The 22,598-nt window shown below is 35.4% G+C and overlaps 1 long non-coding RNA gene across 1 annotated transcript in view; it reads right to left on the bottom strand.

Moving 5' to 3' along the window:
- Window positions 1-287: 287 nt before the first annotated feature.
- LOC128091298 (uncharacterized) overlaps window positions 288-22,598 on the bottom strand; it is a 38,288-nt gene continuing 15,977 nt past the window's right edge. The window contains exons 2-5 of the long non-coding RNA XR_008211335.1: window positions 12,827-12,886; window positions 12,435-12,510; window positions 1,302-1,411; window positions 288-1,081 (exon numbers count right to left, since the gene is read on the bottom strand). This is a non-coding gene — a long non-coding RNA (uncharacterized LOC128091298). The remainder of the gene's footprint in view (window positions 1,082-1,301; window positions 1,412-12,434; window positions 12,511-12,826; window positions 12,887-22,598) is intronic.

Consider the following 22,598-nt stretch of genomic DNA (forward strand, 5'->3'; position numbering starts at 1 on the left):
AGTTGTTTCCTGGTGATCTGAGGGCATTTCTGTGTTTTCATTCATCCATAACCTTCAGTCACTCATTTTTAAATAATCACTGCTATGTTAAATAATCATAAAGAATTCTGTTTATCATTAGCTCTTGACAAAGGCTACACATTATGGATAAAAAACTACAGTGGAAAGAGTAATGAGTCAGAAACTAATCACACTTCCTCAGATTCAGAGGATTCTATCAAACAATGCCATTAGATTTTTTCCATAAATTGAACGACATTTCAAAGTAGTTTTGAAGCCTTAGACAATTTCTGCAATAGTCAGTTTATGGTTTAATGAAAATTTCTGTGTATGAAGAAATATACAAAACACAGAATGACAGCAAAGATAATTTCTAAAAAAAATTATACTAAGTCTAATTACAGAATGATGTGTTTATATAGACAACATGGTTGTCAATTCTCTAGAAAGTTTATACTGTAGTATAAAGCTCCACTTTTAGATCATACATTATGCAATACATTGTATAAATCCAATAAAACTTTTACAAAATAATCAAAGCAGAACACAAGTAATTATCCTTGTAGGTCAAGCATTCAATTGTTTCCTGCAAGGATTAATTAAAAAGATATCTTCTCACAATTTAAAAGCAAGATTCTCATAAATAGCTAAATGCCCAATCCATTTTTTCAGTAAAGTTTTCAGAAATTCTCAGTGAGAGATGAACAGAACTCCTAAATGAATAAGGCTAAACACTAACAGAATGCTACAGTTCACAGGATTAGACACAAAAATCAATTAAATCATTCTTGCTGATTTCAATGAGCCATAGCCTTGATATAGATGAACATGAAGTTTTACTCACGAGAAAAAGGGATACTTCAACTGACATTAGGCCAATGCCACTGCTGGCTGTCCCAAGAATAGACCTCCTGCCTGGGTCCACCATGGCTGTTATAATTATATGTGATCCCCTCCTTACATGGAGAAGATGCATCTCCTCTCTGCTTTGCTTCTTTTCACATTCATGACTGACCCAGAGAAAGGTATCTGTCCCTGTTTTCCAGAGGATGCTGAAATATGAACCTTGATGAATCTTTTACTGACAGAAGAAAATAGAGAAAAGGGAATGGAACAATAAACACAGAACTAAAAACTCAGGATTTTTGCAAGCTACCGTTACATAATTTTTGGTACTTGCTTTTATCAGGTGAGTTTGGACTCAATGATCTCTTGAGGTCCTTTCAATTCTATGATTCTTTCTGACTTACTAGATCAATTGAGCTAGAAAAATATATTCCTCATTCCACTGGATGGTTTACCTTCTTTGCCCTTCTTCCAAAGCCATTTCTGGTAGGCTTGCTGCTTTAACTCCCTCCAGCCAGTGCAGGCCGTTGAGCAACGTGGAGTCAGGAGCACCACCGTGTGGCACCTGGGAAATAAAAAAAAAAAGTTACTACAACTGAAATGATGCAGGAAAAAGGCTGATAGGGGAAAGTTGCTATAAAATAGCACAACTTTTATTTATTTATTTATTTTAATAAAGGTAAGCAAAACTGTTTTTTTTTCAGTTTAAAAATAATATTAAATTATGTGGACAGACAGATAGATAAATTGTAGGATCCTTTCAGAATCTCAGAAAGATGTGTGGCCTGCTTTATTGTTACTTTCCAAACTTTAGAGCACTGGCTTTCTTAGGGCCTATACAACATAAACACATTTAAGTTTCTGCTGTGCTGAGGCTGCTTCCTACCAGATTAATTAATATCCCTGCTTTCATTTCCCATCTAGCCCTCCTGCTTGCTGTAGTTTAAACCTCAAAAGCATACACGAGGTCAGGACCATTTTTTGTTCTGAGCTTGGATGCCCCTCTGGCCAACAATGAGAGATCACAGTGCTATAGAAAGGTCAGTGGGTGAGGTAAAGATAAAGCTTGTTCAGTCAGCAAAAGGGAAATTAAATTATATTATTACTTGTTTTAAAAGCAAATAAGTAGATAACATTATTATAAGAGCAATTAGTTGCAAAGATTCTGATCTAAAAGAAATTATATTGGTAGAATATTTTATAACAGTGATAATGTGAGAAATAAATTATTTTTTTGGAGACCAAATCTCTTGTGAAAAAGTTTTAATTTGTGATATTGCAATCGCAGATGTCCTGCAAGCAGGATCACACAACCAAAAACACATCGCAGCTTTATATCTCCTATCCACTGACACCAAGAATTCCTTCTGTTCCCTAGTTAATCTACCCTATACTTAGTAGTGTATTTACATCCTAATCCCATCAACCTTTAATCACTCTCTCTCACCTCCTACTTTGTTACTCCTTGTTTATCGTGTTTGTCCCATCCATTTCCCTATCTCAACAGCTGAGCCTCTCACTATCTGCTTTTCTGTTAATCTAAGCTTACCATAACTGATGTGCGAGGTTGGAGGAAAAAAACAGTGACAATTTTAACTCTCACAATAAGAAAAATTCAATTTCTCTGTATTTTTCAAAGTTGAGGAAAACAAATCAGACATTGTAATTAAAATAATGACTTCATGAACTGTAAGAGTACTATACTTTTACAAACAAATCTTCAGAATAGCTGTGCTACTCAAATGCTGAATTCTACTCCCCATGAAAGGTACATTTTACTGAGAACTCAACTAGGTCCCAGCTGTATGTAATACATCTGTGGGATCTTGTATTTTCTACCAGTTTTCTCTGATGCTAAGGTGAGTTTGGCTGAGGAAAACAGGCCCTAGTGCTGAGAAACATTTTCAGCATGCTATTACTCCAGACAAAGTCAGAAACTTAAAACAGGAAGAATAGGATGTCTCCAGAGAAAGACATCTTCATGGTTACAGTTAACCATAATCAAACTTCAAAGAGTAATTACTTAAACTCTGGTCAAGCTTAGGGACATCAGACTAAACTGGTGACTTTCAAATAAGCACCTGAAAGTACATGCTCAGAAACAATCGTGTCCAAAAACACAAAGGGGCAGTAAAGGGAGCTCAGGGGCTGGCTGAAGGTGAGCCAGCTTTGCCAGGCACAGAACAGCCAGTATTCAGTTCCAGGACCACCCAGGTCCTATGCTTGTGTTCCTGCTGCAGCACACTGCTTCCCTCAGTCTTGTATAACCACAACTTCTTGGTTGTAACAGGAAATCACAAAAGAAATACATTTTTCAAGAGATTCTAACTTTTCTGTTGGCATTCACAACTGGGAGTAGTCCCTTTTTAATACTTTTTTCCTTTTTCATTTATTGATACCTTTCAAGACTAGTTCACTTCCAGAAATTCAGATGTTTGCAGCATTAATAAATAAGCAAAAGAGTATCATCATCTTGCAGGTTTCTGACCCTTCAGAAACGTCTGGCTTTGTTGTCTAATGCAGATTATAGTGCAAATTATTCTGCTTGTACATACATGACAAACATTTTGGGCACAGCTGGCTGGATTTTTTTTCGAATGGCTGCACTGGCATCCCAAAATGCAGCCATACAGTGTCCTCTGGCTTCTGCTATCAACCTAACATTTAATTGTAGTTCATTATCATTTCCTCAATGTTACAACAGAAAGGGAGGGAAAGATTGAACATAATTCTAAAACATAACATATAGCATCTATTTCTTTTATGGAAAAAAATTTCTTTAGTGGGAACTGGGGAGAGAGAATCAATTTCTCCCACATGAAATTTTTTTTCCATTTCACCCTTCTCCCCAAGGATTAAATCCTAGCAATATCAAAGATTATAAAGAAAATAGAAACATATGGGCTTTTCTAATTGCTGTCCTGCTGCATCTTATTAAAATATTAATACTTCTTACTTATATAGCACCTGTCTGCAGGAGCATCCTAGCTGCTTTAATTATAGAGCAAAGTCTATTTTAAAGATAAGTATGTGTAAGAGGAAAACAGAAATCATTAAACATAATTCAAAATAATAAATACACTCAGTGTGCCTTGAATGATGCATTATGATTAAAATAATCCCATGAATCTAACTTTTGGAGTGCCTTTTCAAATCTCAGGAGAAAATCTCATCCAACACACCACAGCCATGAGAACAAAGACACAGACGGCTTTGTCAGCTTCTGCAAACAGTGTTAGAGCAACACAATTTTAAGCTCTCTGAGGAAAAGATACTGTGATTGTTATTTATGTTACATTGGTGCCTAGGAGGCAAGAGCAGTCAGGCCCAGAGTTCCATTAAACTCTGCACTGTACAAGTGCAGTACAAGCCTGGTGTCAAGAGGTGAGTCCTTTCTGCCACCAAGCCTCTGACCTGTGCTGTGCCTGCTCTCACCATTAGCTCCAGTGCCTCACCAATTTCAGACAACCGAAAAAAACAAATTGCCTTTCAGTCAGAAATGGCAACTGCAAAATGTAAAAATAGAATGTCACAGGTAAATAGGAAGACAAAATTGCAAGGAAAGAAGAAACAGAGAGACAAGAGGTTGCTTTCACAAATTCTAGGTCAAAGGCAAAACACAACTGAGATCTCCCACATCTAAGTGTAAATCTCTGTTCCTTAGACTCAAGAGCCATGACTGTATATATGAAGAATTAAACTGCTATTAAAGCATTTAATTCCAAAAGAAAAATGAAATGATGCATAATTCTACTGGTAGCTAAAAACATGCACCCAGCAGTAGATGAGCAGAATCTTCCCTATTCAGACTATAAAATTATGATAGTTACTATATTTAGTACAAGTTGTATATATCAGTCAAATGTTCAAGCAGCTCAGCAAACCATGATGTCACAGTCTGGTCTTTTTCTTGAGCAAGCAAGCATCCATTGAACATATGAGCATGGAAAGTGAGGGCCAAACAGTCATTCTGAGGTTGTAGACCCCAGTCTGGTCACAATGCCTACTAAGCAAGTACTGAATTTTTAAAATCATCAGTATTTTTCCCCAAATCCTCTGCAATGACATCTCCTACAAAACAAATGCCCATGCACTGGGTGATGGACTTTGTACTGTGCAGATATGTGCTGGAGGTGAGCACCCAGACTGCAAAGCACAGAATGCTGAAGCACTGATAAAGGGCCAACAATCTCTTGTAAAATCCCTTACAACATCAACAAATGCTGCAGTTTGTGAAATATAAACAGGCTTCTGAATAAACTACAACATGCAAAAATAAATTATTTCTCTTTATATTTTATGTAGTTATTATGTATGTTGTCGTTGTTACTGCCCTATTTCAAGCCTTACAGAAAATAAGTCCTCCTGTAGTCATTACCCAGTCTTTCTATGACCAGATCAGTCAGTTCTGAGTGACCTAGACTTAGACAACACAAGTGATGGCTCTGCTACATGTCACTCCTGCTCTTACTGCAAAACTATTGAGAGGAATGTTGCTGTATATTATCAGTAGCACCAGGGGCCAATTTTTTGTTATTATTATTTTTTTATTTTTATTTATTTATTTATTTTTTCAAGAGAGCCTTAACCTAAATTACTAGCAAAAAAAAAAAAAAAAAAAAAGTGAAAAAAGGTGAATTACTGTCTGTAACCAGAGTGGGACCTTCTGGGAGCACCCCACTGTCTTTTGGCATTTTCTGTCTGCTCTGATTAGAAATAGTCTAGAACATACAACTTGACAGAAGAATCACACAGAGCAAACACAATGCTCTGTGACCCAGCCTACCAGGCACTACTGGAATCAGAGAGTATTAACAAGGATTCTTCTGGCTCTCTGTGATAAGGAAGTCATTACTGATTGACAAGAGGACCTGGACTGATATTCTCAGTATAAATCAGTGCTGCTCAAGTACAAATATTCACAAATCTAGAGATACAAGATATTCCTTTTTCACCAGTTTTGTAATTTTCATTGTTCCTGACTGAAAGTTCATAGAAATTGATAACAATCACAATGTATGTATTATAACCCAGCTGGCCTTTGATTTTGCAGGACAGTGGATTTATTTGTTGTTGTTTTTAAAATAATGATAACAATTTTAATATGTTTTAGGAACAATGTTTCCCTCTTATTTTCAGTGTCATAGCAGTTGCTCTGCATAAGGCAGTTCACAATTTCAGAGAAGTATGAAAACATGGATAAAGAACTAAAAAAAAAAAAGTCTTTTTTCACCCATTAAGGATGTACTGTCTCCCAATAATAGCTCAGCTCTTCTTATAGCACATTTGCAGAGTTCCTCAAATCACTCAACCTAATGCATATAACATGAGTGCCTTACACAGTGATAGAGTTCCCCAGAGAATCACCTGCAAGAAGCGTGTTATAGCAAAGTATAATCTACAGCATCCAGACTAGGAGGACGCCTTTGCAATTAGGCCAAATCTCTGAGTTTTATTAATTTAGACCATTTTTCTTTTCTTTCTTTAAAATTAATCAAAATTATGCTTCATCTAAGAGGCAAAGACTGTTTAAAGATAAAGTAATTCCAATATATAAACTGTGGCTGCTCTACTAACTTTGACAATACGTGGACAACCTCAGAATGACCATTTCCCCTTGTCACTGGAAGCAGAGTGGAAAACAGCACAGGATAGCCATAGGAAATATGGTCTTGTTCAAGACCACCCAGTCTGAGGACAGATCATCATACTTCAAATCTTATAACTGCCTTGTGACAGAGGGGACATACTCTGTATCCTGTTCCATTTATTTGGAGAACAGGGCATTACAGTAGTGGCAATTTCAACAATTCCTCAACAATTTGGTCATCAATTCCTCACAAGATTATTTTCTATCATTTTAAAATGCTGGCATATATCTTTGTGTTATAGCAATGAGACATAACATTGTGCAGTGATTCCTTCAAGTTAAGTGTGCAACTGCATGACTCATCTGTTTTCCAAATTTCACATTGTTCGTATTTCAGAAGCCATTCTATAGGATTTTGTGTCATGGTTAACGATATAGTAATTTTTACTTCACACTTTTCAACTGCCCACATTTATTAAAAAATTAAAAACTCCATGACAGCTCTGCACAGCCATCAGTCCTGTGAAGCACATACTATTCCATTTACTCTCAAGGCAGATAATATAAGATTGAGAAATTAATATGATTTGATTTAGCCTGCATGATTTACAGATTTAAGCTACAATCCCCCAACAACAACAAAACTGATTGTAATATGTGAAAATAAATTTAATAGACATTCACTGGACTCACTGAGTGGTTCCTGTGCCTTCCCACTTTTCTCTGCATGCTGAATGACTGTTTTACAAATACTATGTGCTCACAGTTCAGTTGAGAGCAGTAATGAATTCAAAACAAACACATCAAATGCTGCAGACACATCAGACTCAAACCAATAACTACCTTGAAACATTTTTTAGCTTCTGGTGCATTTTCTTTTGTTCCAGTGTAAAAACATTAACACAACACAGACATGAAAATAATGGGAAGAATTTTATGCAAAGGAGAGCCCCAAGTCTGAACAGCAACCAAAGCAACTTTCACAAAAAAAGATTTCTAGTGCAGAAAATGATTTGTAGACCAAAGTCTCTAAGGAATGCAGAGAAGCTGCAGTCTGACAGCTTTAATCTTTTGGTCACAACCTCATGATGAAAAGACACCAAATGTCAAGAATGATATTTGATTGTAGAAGCACCCAAAATTGGAGACACTCATTTCTGTACATGACTGATTAACGAAAATGAAGACCATCGTGATTTGATCCCAAGGGAAAAATTCCAGCAAAAGGGAAAGAGGTCTTAACTGCAGCACATTTGGGATTCAATGATCTGAGCACTGAGGCAAGCAGAAATACCTTGTGCAGGGATAGGACAATTGACAGTTCTAGAAAAGGAAAATAAATAAGAGGTAAAAATAATTTAGAGCCAATTTATGCTTTTCTTCTCCTGTCACCAAAGATACAGTGTTCAGCCTGAGATCTCCTTCACATATTCTGCAGCCCATGATCCAGAGAGATGAACAGTGAATCATGTCCTCCGCTGTCAATATGTTCTACTTTAAATTCAGCCTTTAGTACATCCAACCACATTGAGTTTTGAGGTGCATTGGCCTGCAGAGCATCTCCATTATTACTCTGTTGCAGAAAGACCTCAGAACCTGGCCTTGATGTTTTATTTCTTTTTTCTCCTCATTCTATGGGAGTATCATTTCTGTTTGTGCTATAGCCCTATGGCAACTTGTTAAACAATAACAAAATTGTATAACAATGTATCAATGCAAAGAGTATGCTAGCGTGCCTCACTGTCTCATGCACACTCTAGGAAAAGATAGCAATCATGAATGCTACCATACCTAGCCAAAATGGCACAATGTACTCATAACCCAAGCGGATCTAGCTCACTGCATTTGCAGATAATTCTGAAACTGAACTGCCAGTTAATTTCTAATTTAGTTTCTACAGATGAAAGACTTGGTGACTGGCCCCACTTACTCAAACTACAAAAAACTGCGCCAAAATTTACTATTCTACAGTTCCAGGAAAAAGAGAAGCTTAGAAGATGGTAGAAAATATTTTGTCTCCCCTTTTGAATTTTCAGACCTTAGAGTATGTCTTAATTTCCTCTAATTACTTCATTAGATCAATCTCCACTTGCAAAATGCAATGATTTTTGGCTGACTATAAAATAATCCCTTTCTCTAGTATGGACAGCAATAAATAACACTCACAAGGAAAGGTTACATTTTATTTTCTCATCAGTGCTTGGAAGCAGTTACTTTAAATTCTAAAGATCAGTGACAGAGAGGATATTTTGAATTAACAGATGCAATATGAATACTCTTTAATCTTCAATTTAACCTGTAAATACAAGCACACAATCTCGATATATTCCGTTTATATGCATCTCAGTGCTAATAAAAATACCTACAGAGAGAGATGCAATAATAATAATAATAATAAATCCCTTCCAAAAGTGCAAAATGACACAGAAGAGTCATAATGAGCTATTACACTGCAGAGTCTTGTTTCAATTACCCAGAAGATAAGGATGACTTGAAGATTTTGTCATTCAATTGCAAATTAAAGCATCACTTCATATGCAACAGGATCAGGCACTGAAATCACCTGTCAGGAGTTTGACACTTATAAAAGCTTCAGTGTTTGGAATTCATCATACCTTTTCCCACTGACTTACACACATTGAGGAGAATAAACTGCTCATTCAGCCATTAAGGTCTCAATGAAACTGTTGGTCCAGACTGAAATATTTTCATAAAAATGGAATGAGGAGAAGGAAGAGGGAACTCCAACCACATTATTTAGCTTAGAATCAATAATCTTGCACTCAATGAACAAGATTTAAGGAACTACAATTCCTTATGGCCATGCTTATTACAAAAATTAGTTAAGTAAAATGTCACCACTCAAGTTATACAAACTGATTTGACTACTATGGATTGTATTCTGGTGTAATGTTCTTGGGAATAAGTAATCATCACACATCTGAGTGACTTTAAAATCTTGCTCTTTTACAACGGGCAATTTCTCTAAAGTCAAGACCACTCAAACCATTCACATGACAACAGCCTCTTCTGAGATGAGGATGCATTCCATCATTTTGTCAGTTGCTACTGCCACTTTTTCTATAAAAATATTTAAAATGAACTGAAACAGAAAACTGAAAACAAGCCTTTTATCCTTTACTGAATGTTTCCCAAGCAGCTCTTCTACCAAAATAACCATCCTGCTTTCACTCAAAAGCGCGTATATAAATCTTTTCATGTATTCTGTAATGACTTCAAAAGCGGATACTGTGAGAATTCAAACTACAAAATATTCTCTTATCTGGAATTTAGAAAGACATGGCCTAGTCTGTCTTCAAGTGCCCTCAAGCAAATGTAGGATTTTATATTTTGTCTCCTTTAATCCAGATGATTTCTCTAACTGTTAGAAATGGAAGAAATGAAGCAAAGACAAACCCTTCTCTAATGACTCATCTTTACTTGAAGTGTGACAGACAAAAATATGTAGGGAAATCTATACCTAACCTTTGATTCTCAGAGTCCTGAGTTATCTTTAAGTTGAAGAAAATACTTGCTGGATTTTATCCCTCCATTCCTCACTGATATCATAGAATCACAAGGTTGGAAAGAACCTACAAGATCATCTAGTCCAACTGTCCTCCCATCACCATTACTACCACAAGCTGCTAAACCATATCTCATAGCTCCTCATCCAGACATCTCTTTAACACTGCCAGGGATGGTGACTCCACCACGTCCTTGGGCAGGCCACTTGTTTGCACCACGTCCAGTGCTTGACCACTCTCTGAGAGAAAAAGTTCTTCCTTATGCCTAACCTGAACCTGCTCATTGCCTGGGAGAAGAGGTCAAAACCCTTCTCATCACAACCTTTCTTCAGGAAGTTGTAGAGTGCAATGAGGTCTCCTCTGAGCCTCCTCTTCTCCAGACTAAACAATTCCAGCTCCCTCAGCCGCTTCCCATAAGATTTGTGCTCCAGACCCCTCACCAGTTTCGTTGCCATTTTCTGGACACATTCCAGGGCCTCAATACCTTTCTTGTAGTGAGGTGCCCCAAACTGAATGCAGTACTCTAGGTGTGGCCTCACCAGTGCTGAGTACAGAGGGATGATTGTCTCCTTGCTCCTGCTGGCCACACTATTTCTAATGCAGGCCAGGATGGCACTGGCCAAACAACATCAAGGGAGCAGACAGATTTCAAAGCATATATTTTGAGACTGAATATCTTTCTTGAATTATGGCCAAAACTACTCTACAAAATCCCATTTAAAATACCTGTGAAATTCAGCCATGCACCGGAACATGAACAGAAGAGAAATTGCTGTCAGTTGTATCATGACCAGCAGTGCTATATCATATTTTCAATGTCAACATTAAAAAGAAAACTTTTTAGATTAAATCTGACAAAAAAAAAAAAAAAAAAAAAAGATATATTACTATAAAAATAGTATAAACTGCTTATACAAATTACTTAGTGAAACAATAGTAGAACTATACCAAAGCCATGAAGGTTTCCACTCATAATTCCAGAAATCTCAGGGGCTAACAACAGCAAACCTGAAATCTATAAACCAAAGAAAAATACTGTAACAGTTTTAATAACAAAAGTGGACTAGATTTCCTATGTATCTGTTCAGGCCCTCTGATTTATCTCTTGAAGAATAGTCCATCACAAAACTAGCAATCATACATCATACTTGAAGGCACAAGACATAAGAAACACCTTACAGAAAATAAAGTACTCTTTCTCACCAGAAAAGTTTTATTTACAATGATGAAGCAACACAGATAATCTTTTTATCTACATTCTGACAATCTACAGTCCAGTCACTCCACCATAGTGGACTCTGGCTTGAGCAAGCAAAGAATTACAAAGAGAATAAAGTGGAAAGACATAACTCTCACCATCTTCCCAATGTCCCATCAGCATTAGCAGTATGCTTAGTCCAGAATGGGAGAGTAACTAATATGAGATGAGTATATATGGATTTGACCACACCTATCTCAGTATGCCCTATTGAACATCTTGCAAAGTTCACACATCATTTGCAAGAGTAAGTTCTTTCAGTTTTCATTAGGAAAAGGACAAAGTCTGTTCAAAAGAGTGTTCAGTTTCTTAACATGTTAGACTTCACCAAAATATTTTCTGACTTCTATTTTATGATGTCAAGCCTCATGAAATAAGCTAGAAATAAATTCAAAAAATTAAATCCACAAAAGGTGCAAGCTGATGGCCAAGACCCTTGGAAAAAATCATCATATACTCAGAATCCTCTGATGTGTAGTACCCCTCAGGCAGAGAAGCAAAGCTCACAAATGCACTGTACTACTCTCACAGGTCAGACTTTACTGCAAGGGTAAGCTTTTATCAGTAAAGACTTTTAAAACCATTGTGCCTGATGTTTTGACAGTTGTCGTAAATTATGAGGATTCACATTTCCAAACAGGATTTTTTTCCCCTAAAGCTACAATGAACACTGAATTTTCCATTGAGAATGAATAAGAGAGGAAAGGGAAGTTCTGCATATCACTGTGTAACTAATGAAAGAAAGAAAGAGAGAAATAGAGAAAGATGGAAAGAGAGAGTGAAAGAGTGATGGAAAAAGAAGAGGGAGGGAGAGAGGAAGGGAGGGAAACGAAGAATATACAAACCAAAAAACTCTGAATGCTGGCCATGTAAGTAAAAATTCATAAGAAAAAAAAAAGTCAGAATTTTGCTAGCAGGAAAGTAACCCTTCTTTTCTCATTCTTACGATGATTTTTTTTTTTGAGCCTTTCTCAGAGAAAGAGCCAGTGGTACTCCTAACAGTGCAACAGTTTTAGGAAACAACATTGCCTATTTCATGACATAGTAATGAGCCACAGAGAAACAGATCAGAACTATCACAAAGTCAACAACTACATCCAACACAGTTACTTTCCTGGTTTTTCCTATACTTTTCCTATACTTCCTTTACTATTACTGAGTGCAGTGTATCAAACAACATTCTACTTGAGACCTTGGTAAAGAAATATCTCACCTTCACGTGATCAATCACATAATTCAGGAATTGATAGCAATGACAGCATGAATTGATGACTCTCTTCACAGCTTGTCTTCAGCAACGTAAAATGAAGGAAAATAAAAATCAGGAAATCAGTTCATCATTCAGAGGAAAAAAATCAACATAATGAACAAAACAGAGGCATGGTTGAGAAGGCTGATCATAATTTAGCTCATTCCTAAATATCTGATTGACTGATGAACTCTTTCCAAACACCTTTCTGCTCTGGTGTTTTATGGAGAGTTTTTCCACGTGTCTGTTCAATTGGAGGAACAAATTAAGTTAAAACTCAACTTAAAGGTAATTTTGGATCTCAAGAGAGGGCTCAGAATAATTTAAAAAATAAAATGAAAACAGCAGGTATTTACCATTCTCTGGAGGAAGTACACCAAAATGTTCCAGAGGAACATTTCAGAACACATGCTGACCTATGGATGTGTAGGATGAGAAGCTTCAACTAGAAATCTTGTGAGAATTTCAAATGTCTACAAATTGCAAGTACTACATAGCAAACAGTGTGTATAACTGGTTCAGTTTCACAGTAGCATGTATCTCCAACATCGCTATAATCATTCTGAATCTTGGAAAATATGAAGACAATTCTGAGAGCTGTACTGCATATGAAATTGACTTTTATTATTGGCTGTGAGAAAACAAAACATTTTATTGATTTTTCTGTATTTTTTCTTACTGTTAGGTATTATCTGGGAAACATTTGAAAGTATGAAAATATGTATTTATCTGTGCTGCGAATTTTTTCACTTATATAGATCTGTATATTTTCTTGTCACAAATACTGTCCAGACTTCTCAAAATGTATTTGAGTTTAGGTTCTGTTAAAAAAGAATTATTTATTTCTATAGAAAGCAAATATTCCACTACAGAAGTGAAAGAATTTACTCCTAAAACAAATAAAAGAAGAAAAAAGCCCAACAACATAGCTACACAAAGGGCTAACAGTCCAAAAGTTTGTGAGGAAGGCAGTAAATTTAGTAAATTTAGCTAATTGTATCCGGTTATATCTCTTCTGCAGTTGCCCAGCGTTTTAATAACTATGGGTTTGTAAATACACTTGAAGCAGTAGGCAAAAATAGCAGTTAGAAAAGCAGGCAGGTCAGAGGGAAGAGAGGAGACACTAAAGTATTTTGTTCTGTTTGTATTATATACAAATAATGTCTTATAGTTAAGTATTTATGAATGTATTAAGTATTTAAAAATGTATTTAAGAATAAGGCAAAGCATGGAAAGCCTTATCATTTAAAACTCTTTAGATATTCTACAAGTAAAAATCTTTGACTATATAATTGAACGTGCAAATTCCAAGAAAGAAGATTTTCTAAGACAATCTGTATCTATCTTATTAAAAATAATCATGCTTCCAAACACACATAACACTTAGGTTAGCACAAACTAGTAGACATCTTCATAGCTACACCTTTACTCTTGATTTGTAATACTTTCTTTGATCAGATGATTGACTTCACGTATTACTTTCCTTTACCAATAATTTCACTCCAGATTTACTCCCTTTGACTAGCAGCACATACAAACATTTTTCTGAATCTACAGCTCAGATATGATGACTACATACAAAAAGTCACTGAATGATAAAAGATTTTGTAACTATTTTTCATATGATTTTCAATAGCTTTGGATTTCAGTTTGATTGTATCAACATAGAATCTAATATTAGCATTAACTTAAGGATATAAAATAAAAAATGTCCAAAAACATTATATAATTATTATATAATATATAATTATATTTATATAATATATATAACATATATAATATAATATATATTATTATATAATATAAAAGTGATAAAACCTCACTGTGGGACAACACTTGTTCTTGGAAATATAGGACAAACAAACAAGTGGAAAAAAAAGGCTTCCTATAGAGTAAACTAATTTTTGCAACCAGATGTATTTGCTGGCAAATTTAGGTGAAAGGAAGGCCTGTAAATCCAGACAATAATAAGAACCTCAGTAGTATTGAAGCGATGCCTTTCAACAAGGTAAAGCTAAATGGGGCAGTGACTCAAATACATCCTTGCAGGTATTTGACAAATATTTCAATCTAGCCATTACTAAAGAAGCAGGTTTGACTTATTTTCATCAGCACTTCTCTTCCCATCTCCAACAGTTCTCTACACAGCAGATATAAAGCTGTTTGAAATATCATGCCTTGTACTAATTGATTTAATACAGACTTGAAGAACTTCAGTGAAATTTAATGATATTCAATTATGTGCAATAGATTTGTTTCCTACCTAGCTCTTGCCTGATCAGCTCTTTTTCCTAGACACAATCAAGTACATACACAGACGTTTTGTTTCACAGTCATTTTATTGGTCTCAGCAGCAATTTAACTCCCATACTTTATCCGCTTCTCTAATCATTAAACCTCAGATAAGTATAATAGAGAAGGGGATCATTCACAATTTTGGGTGCTGACTATTGTCCATATACACAAGGAAAGACAAGGACTGTGAATAAACATAGAATGTAACTTAGTATCACTGGACTTAATTAATCTTCACAAAATTTTCTTATGGATTCCTTGGAGTTTATCTCTATTTTGACAGAAATTTCTAGTTCTCTTATTAAGCTGTCATTCTTCCATAAGCTTCTCAAAAACCTAGATCATTTAAACTGTCATCTGTCTTGCCATTTTGTTACATAAGGTCAGACTTGTTCAAAAAGAGTTTAATTGCAGGAGCCATATAGACAATTGCAGTTTTTCTCGAGAGGTGCATATACCAAATGCTACAAACTCTCCAACAAAGTCAACCAATGCTTTGTAGCAGCCAGAATTACTCTTTGCTAGCACAGGATCTAACCATAAAGTCATAGTAACACAGGGTCACTTTAGTAACCCTGTCGTCAAGAAGAAAAGGAATTGAATAACAAATCACAAGTAAAAAAATGAGATGTGTCAGAAGACACTTCAATATGTAGATATACCTTCAGAAACATATGCCAAAATAGTACACCTAAAGACATACCATTGAACTTCTGTCTCAACTGGAATAGTACTTTTCTGACACACTTGTAGATAGTACAGGAAGCAGATGCAATACCTAAGGTGATATAAACACCTTTTCCATACAAATCAATTAAATTTTGCTCCTAAATAAAAAATGCAGCCTAAAGAAAGTTTGAAACATGTTGATAACTTCAAGATAATCATTAAGATAACTTAGAAATACCTTAGCAAGTTATATAAACTCTTGACTCATCACCAAAGAGATTAATAACAGAAGTTCTGCAGTTCCTTTACAGTGAAGTATGAATTTCACTTTTGAAAATAGTCTCCTGCACAAAGAGAGTAGAATCACTAGGTTTGCCCGGAGAGGTTGTGGATGCCCCACCATGAAGGTGTTCAAGGCTAGGTTGGATGGGGACCTGAGCAGCCTAGTCTAGTATTCAGTGTTGAGGTTGGCAGCCCTGCCTGTGGTGGAAGGGTTGGATATTCACAATAGTTGAGCTCCCTTCCAAACCTAGGCTATTCTGTGATTCTGTGATTAGATATCCCTGCTGGTAAGTCATCTAACAATTAGAAACTAATACATCTCTATTCTTAACAGCGATATGCAATTGCTTTGACTCCATGTGTCTGGGAACAGTAATTTTAAGTGTCTGTGTAAAAAGACGTTTGAAATTCTTAAATATTTCTGAGAGATAAATCTACATCAATGGAGACAGAATTTGAAGCACTTTTGAGGATGACTGTTTGCTAATTGACAATTCTTAACACAAAGCTTGATCTACACCTGAAATGTATTGTTATTATTAAACAAAAAAATACCACTACAGTTAATCACCAGTAATATGCATCAGCTGAAAGATAATACACCCTGTTTTTGGAATAAATAGAATATATATTTTTTAAAAAAATTTCAAACATAATTAAAATAAAATATATCAATGAAAATGCATTAAGCCCTCACCTGTGACAGCTTTTATTTTTGCATTTGTAAAAAACCACAGGATTCAACAGGAAGTAAAAGCTCACATGTACAAATATTTGCAATTTTCTTGCTGACAGAAAATGATGCACCAGAAGTAAGTATTTTCTTAAGGCATATTGCAAGACATATATTGCATTTTCACTTCTAGAGATGGAATTTCAGCTTAGCACTAAAGTTACTCGTAAAAATTACAAATACTGGTATACGAAAATATTTCATTTGAATTTTTTTCATGAATGTCTCAATTCTAAAATATGTACTATTTAAATACATTTAGAATTTATGTTCCTAATTTTTATAAAATTCATTTGCATTTTCCACAAATGAGAAAGAAATCACGTTTTCATTTCTGATCTTTTTTTTTTTTTTTTTTTAATTCCTGAATTCATTTTTATAATAAAAAGTTTTATAAGTAATACTTCTTAAGGAAATGAAGGAAATTATATCAAAATAAAGGTTCCCTTTCATTTTTCCTTAGGAACATTTGTTGTTTTACAGAATTGCAAAATTTCCACAAAATATTTTCTTTGATATCATTATCTTTGTTAATAGACATGTTCTATTGACAACTGCAAAGAAAAATATATATGCCATCTATAACTGTTCACAGTATTTTTCTGGATTTAATTAAGAATATAATCTTCAAACGTTTTTGTTCTCATGAATGATTTGTCAAGATAAAACTTTAGTTATCTGTGCTTTTCATAGCATTATTTGTATCACAAAATAAACTATTCACTTACAAGATTTTAACGAACAAAGATGTCCATCAGCCAGTACAGCAATTCCAGAAGTAAGAAATAGCATGGGACATGGTTTAGTGGGAGCTATTGGGAATAGGTGAATGGTTGGACTGGATGACCTTTTAGGTCTTTTCCAACCTTGGTGATTCTATGATTCTATAACTATTACTTCTTTTTCACAGCTGTAATATGTCAGTCCTCTGCTCCGGTATATGTAACAGAAAATACTTAAAGTATTCTTGGGAAAATTATTATACATATGCATATTTCAATAGAGAAACTAAACTTGTGTTAAAAAGATAGGGCACTCTTTTCTTCGCATGCAGTGATGTATATAATATCCCGTATACCATGGTATTTTTGGCAAGGTAGCTTAAACACTCAACATCATAAGATCATTTTAAAACATTCAGTTTAAATTCTTCCATAGAATAATTATCTGCCTTTTTTCCACTTTTTTTTTTTTTTTTTTTTTGCTTGCTTCCTTATTAGAATTGGAAAATGAGTAAACAGATCTCTCAGCATGGATATGCAGAAATGTATTGGTTTTGCCCTAGAGCAACATGACAGAGCTTCCCTACAGGTAGGAACTACCTTTAGCTCTCATTAAACAGCAGCATGAGCTGAGACTGTGTGACAACCTGAATATGCATCCTTCCATTTTCTCAGTTAAATTCAGCCATGGACTATGTGAGCAATTATTTCTATTTATTACAATTTTTTTACTAGCCCCAAAAAATGCCAATAAAAACATACAAAAGAAATTATATTCAGAAAATGCTGGAGATCATCCAAACACTAGAAATGAAAATATGTGAGACTTTTTCAAAGACACACCTGTGTGTGGAAGGTTTTGACATACAGAAAGGACTTTATAGAAAAGCATTGGGTACGAAAAAAATTTTAACTATATACTTTGAAGTTTATAAAAATAAGAGTGTTTCTATGATTAAAAGTACATTTAGCCAAAATAAGAGAGCTTATACTTAAGCTTAGATAATACTTATAGCCTACGTGCACACAAAATCTTTCAGTAGAAAACCACAGGTTATTTATTTTCAGCAATGTACATGAGTCTAATAGAAAGACATGCTGACTCCTTTCAATGCAGAGATCTTCCCAGCAATGTGATGGAATTACCATCCTTGGAGGTGTTCAAGAAATCTGTAGATGTGTTAGTAAGAGACGTGGTTTAGTGAGTATGGTGGGGAAGAACTAGACTAGATGATCTTAAAGGTCTTTTCCAATCTTAACGATGCCATTATTCTGTTCTATGTTTCTAACTCTTGTTAAATTCAGGATTGAAACAAGAACCAGAACTTTCTACCTCATGTTGTTTTATTGAGTTAAATATTATGTTGTATGTAATAATTCTCCTGTTCCAGCCAGTACTACCAGGGATTCTGAGAAAAATACATACAGAAAATGGAGAGTCCACAGAAACCTTCTAGAACCATAAAACTAATAGTTCATGCAAATACATAAGCACTCCAGGATTTCAGCAACCAAAGGCTGTAACAGGCATTTACTAATTAGCTCTCCTGAGTCAAATGCAGTTACTTTGTTCAATATGTAACAGTATCAATTTACAGGACATATCAATGATTAACAGAGCTTTCTTTGTTTTCTTACATCGTGCACTGCAGGTGGTCAGAAGTAGAAGTTTTGAGTTAATTAAGCTAATATATTTTTTTAGATTGAGAACTCCAGAATGTGAACAGTTTTCTGAAAGGAAAATTAATATCAACTAATCACTTTGCCAATGCTTTGAATTTTACTATGTTGCATCATTTTTGCTCCCATAGTTAAACTGATCACATAGAAAGAAGTCTAGCCCCATAAGGACTGGTGACCTATGACTAGTTCACACAGTTTTTGCTGGGAACTTCACATTTGAGGTCATTCTTTTTTTTTTTTTCTTCTCTCTGTATGTACTAAGTGGCTAAACTGCTGACTCAGATGCAAAAAGATAGTAAGGTATCTTTAAGGCACTAACCACCAAAGAGGTTGAGATTCAGATCCACACTACACTACATCAGCTCAATTTGAAAAATATAATATAATAATCAGCTAAAACCTACTTTCAGAATTCCTAGTTTTAGCCAACTGACCAGAATGTTCTTTCTGAAGAAAAAAAAAGAAAAAAATGCTCATGCACATGGCACTGCAAATAAATTTCCATAGCTAAAAATTAAATGACTAATTTTCTTAAAAAACATATGATGAATGTATTTGTACACTGGTTGTTGCTTATATAGCTGGAGATAATTCATGGTTAGTAATTTGAATTAATTTCCGAGTAACCAGAGGTTATACAATAATCATTGAGACAGTACAGTCTGGAGAACTACTGGAGAATACCCACAAGATTTTTATGCTTGTAAAATTTAAGTAATCTTTACACTCATAGATACAACAGTGACTGCAGTTATGCAGGCTGCTTTTGTAAGAAAGAGAAAGCATCTGCCTACAGATCAAGCTACCTAAGCATATTCTCATTTGACCTCACTTTTTCTGCCTTCTATTGCTTTGACAATATTTTATTCCTTTTCTTTAAATGTCATTTGGAACATGTGAACATTTTTCACATCACTAGTATGTTGCCAGTTCTCTGACTGTCCTCAGCCTGTCTGTAATCACCATAAGTTTGTGAGAATTGACAAACATCAGGAATCCCCCTCCCCAACCTTGACTAACACTGCAATGCCCTGACAGAACAATATATATCTTTACAAAATATCCTTGCTGAAGGATATGATGTGATGTGGAATTCACAAATAATAAAGTTGCTCATACTCTCCCCCTTAGTTGTAGGCTGAAAGGAAAAAGTCAGATTGATGAAAACTCCCTTGTACCATAACCATCCCTGGTGCCTGCATTTCATTCTTGAACTCTGATGACCTGTGGGCAGAACCATTACATTGGATCTGACACAGCCTGTGTTTAGTGTAGTTCAAGAAAAGCCCCGTGGAGTTATTTGTGTCAAGATCCTTTCTACTCTATTTCCATCAGGAAGAGAACAACTATAGCAGAATATGCAGTGTTAAGTCTACTGTTCACATTCCCTCTCACACAAAGTAACCAGCTGTTCTGGCAGAAAGATTTGCTTCTAAAAGAAAAAGTCTACGACAGTTATTAAACATTACTACTGTGCATTTGAACCTTGAGACATTTCATGAGAGTGTGACAGAAAAAGTCACTGCTTTTCTGTTGACACCTGTAGTAACAGCTGGCTTATTTTCTGTAAAATATGTGAAGATGCATGAATAATACAGAAATCATAATCCTTTCGGAAATATTGATTTTTAGCAATACAAAACTTCTTATTTAAAAGAATACTGCTCTGCTAAATACTTACCAGGAGGGAAAGCATTATCCTTTCAATCTTTTCTGCAGCTCATCTACTCATTCTCTCTTGGTACTCCTCCATGACTGAACACTGTGGGGTAGCGCCTACTGAGGAAATGTCAAGTGACAAAGGCATTCAGCAGAGAGGGCAGAGATCTGATTGATCCTCATATAAACAAACTCAGGCCAAGCAGTAGTGCTGGAATCCTGTGAATGAGATTTTGTGTAGAGCAGATAAAATCCTCAGAAAGAAACATTACATCTCTTTCTAGCTGTAGAAGTTAAGTAAGTGTTCATTTGGTTATTTGTGCCTGTGCACAAACAAAATAAAAATGAGACCACTTCCCCTGAAAGAACTGCACATATAAGAATAAACCAGGGAAGACTCCAGCAAAACCCCTGGTTTCATCTCAGTATAAAGTGTGTACAGAAAGCAGAAGGCAGGGATTATGGCTCCATCAGTATGTTTGCCAATCCATCCATGATGTTTGAAGGAATGCAGCCTGAATGTCTGCATCCAAAAAAATGGCTTACTTCTATAAGCAGAGTCACCAGAGGTAGGACAAGACCTTTTGGCTGCTATCTCAATTCCTCACAGGCAGAAACACAACCAAATCATTTTTAATTTATTTAAAATTAAAAAAAAAAAAAAGGGGGGGGGGGGGGGGGGGAGGGGGAGGGGGGAGGGGAGGAGGAGGTAGGGGGAAGGGGGGGGGGAAGGGAAGAAAAAAAAAAAAAAAAAAAAGATGTAAAAAAAAAAAATCAACCATCATTGATTATCAGGAATTTCCAGTGTGCAACTACAGCAATTATTCCTATTGTTGATTTATTTGTTTTTCCATCTCGTTGCTTTAGTTAAAACTGACAAGTTCTACAGCCTGCAATCATAAGTGTTCATTATTCTAATCCCTAGTGCAATTGCAAAGAAAAAAATTGTCCCTCAATTTTTCTCAGAAAAAAGTGAGAGTCCACAGATAAGAAGGTTTTTCTTTGGATATGGTACCCATTTAAAATTCATATTGATTTTATTTGCAATGCATTTTTAATACTTCAAGGCAGAGAAAAAGAATGCAATGCAAAAGAATAGCACAGGAAACCCATTATTCCTGCCAAGTTTGTATATATATTGAACCAAGAGGGAAGTAGTATATCAAATCAATAACAAATAATGTGATGCAGTTTTATTTTTTATGTTTGGTAGAAACCTTTTACTATGGTAAACTTATGCAAATCACCATTTGGAAAGAAAAGGAAAATTCATTTTGAAAGCATAATATTAGGATTGTTCTGCTCTTCATTTTTTGACACACAGATCTATTGAGCAAATCTATCCCTTTATAGTTTAATTTTCTAAGTATGTTTATATCATATTTTTGAACAGGACCTAAGCCCAAAGACTTGATTAAGGCAGTGGTCTAACCACCACTGTTGCATCCAAATTAGAACATAAACTAAAACTGAGCTATTAGAGCCAAATATCTTGCTGAAGGCAGCTACCATTTCTCGCGTGACGATAGCCTGGACTCTGAATACTACTTCAGTACAGCTGCAGTTTGCAGGAAAGCAGATGAGCTCACTTTCTCACAGTTGTCTTAGCTGATCATTACTCATGCTTCTCCAACCTAAGGGCACTAAGTCCCACTGAAATATACTATTTGTTACCTTCTAGCTGAAATGACTAGCACATTTCTTCCTCATTTCAGCCAAGTGAGACCACAGGTGACAGTGTTGGTTTGTCTTTCTGTGTGCTGGACAAGGAGAAGAAAGTTACTTTCGTGATGAGCACAAGCTGGATCTTGTATCAGACATCAGTTTCATGCTGTAGCTACAAGATATTTCTTCCTATGTCGCTTTCAGTGCACACAACTGATAGAGGGAGTGGATACTCCCAAAGAGGCTTCAGTTTTCTCTAATCATTTCTTTCCAGGCATGGTCAGAAAGCATAGAGAAATTGGAAACAGCTCTTGGAAATGTATTAGAATGATCTATTAATTAGGGTTAAAACTCCAGTCCAAAAGAAGAACTACTGACAGATAAACTAAGTTCCACAGAACTTTCCTGCATGCAACTACT

This window comes from Tympanuchus pallidicinctus, unplaced genomic scaffold, assembly GCF_026119805.1.
Source record: "Tympanuchus pallidicinctus isolate F22 unplaced genomic scaffold, pur_lepc_1.0 scaffold5, whole genome shotgun sequence".
In the NCBI taxonomy this organism is placed as follows: domain Eukaryota; kingdom Metazoa; phylum Chordata; class Aves; order Galliformes; family Phasianidae; genus Tympanuchus; species Tympanuchus pallidicinctus.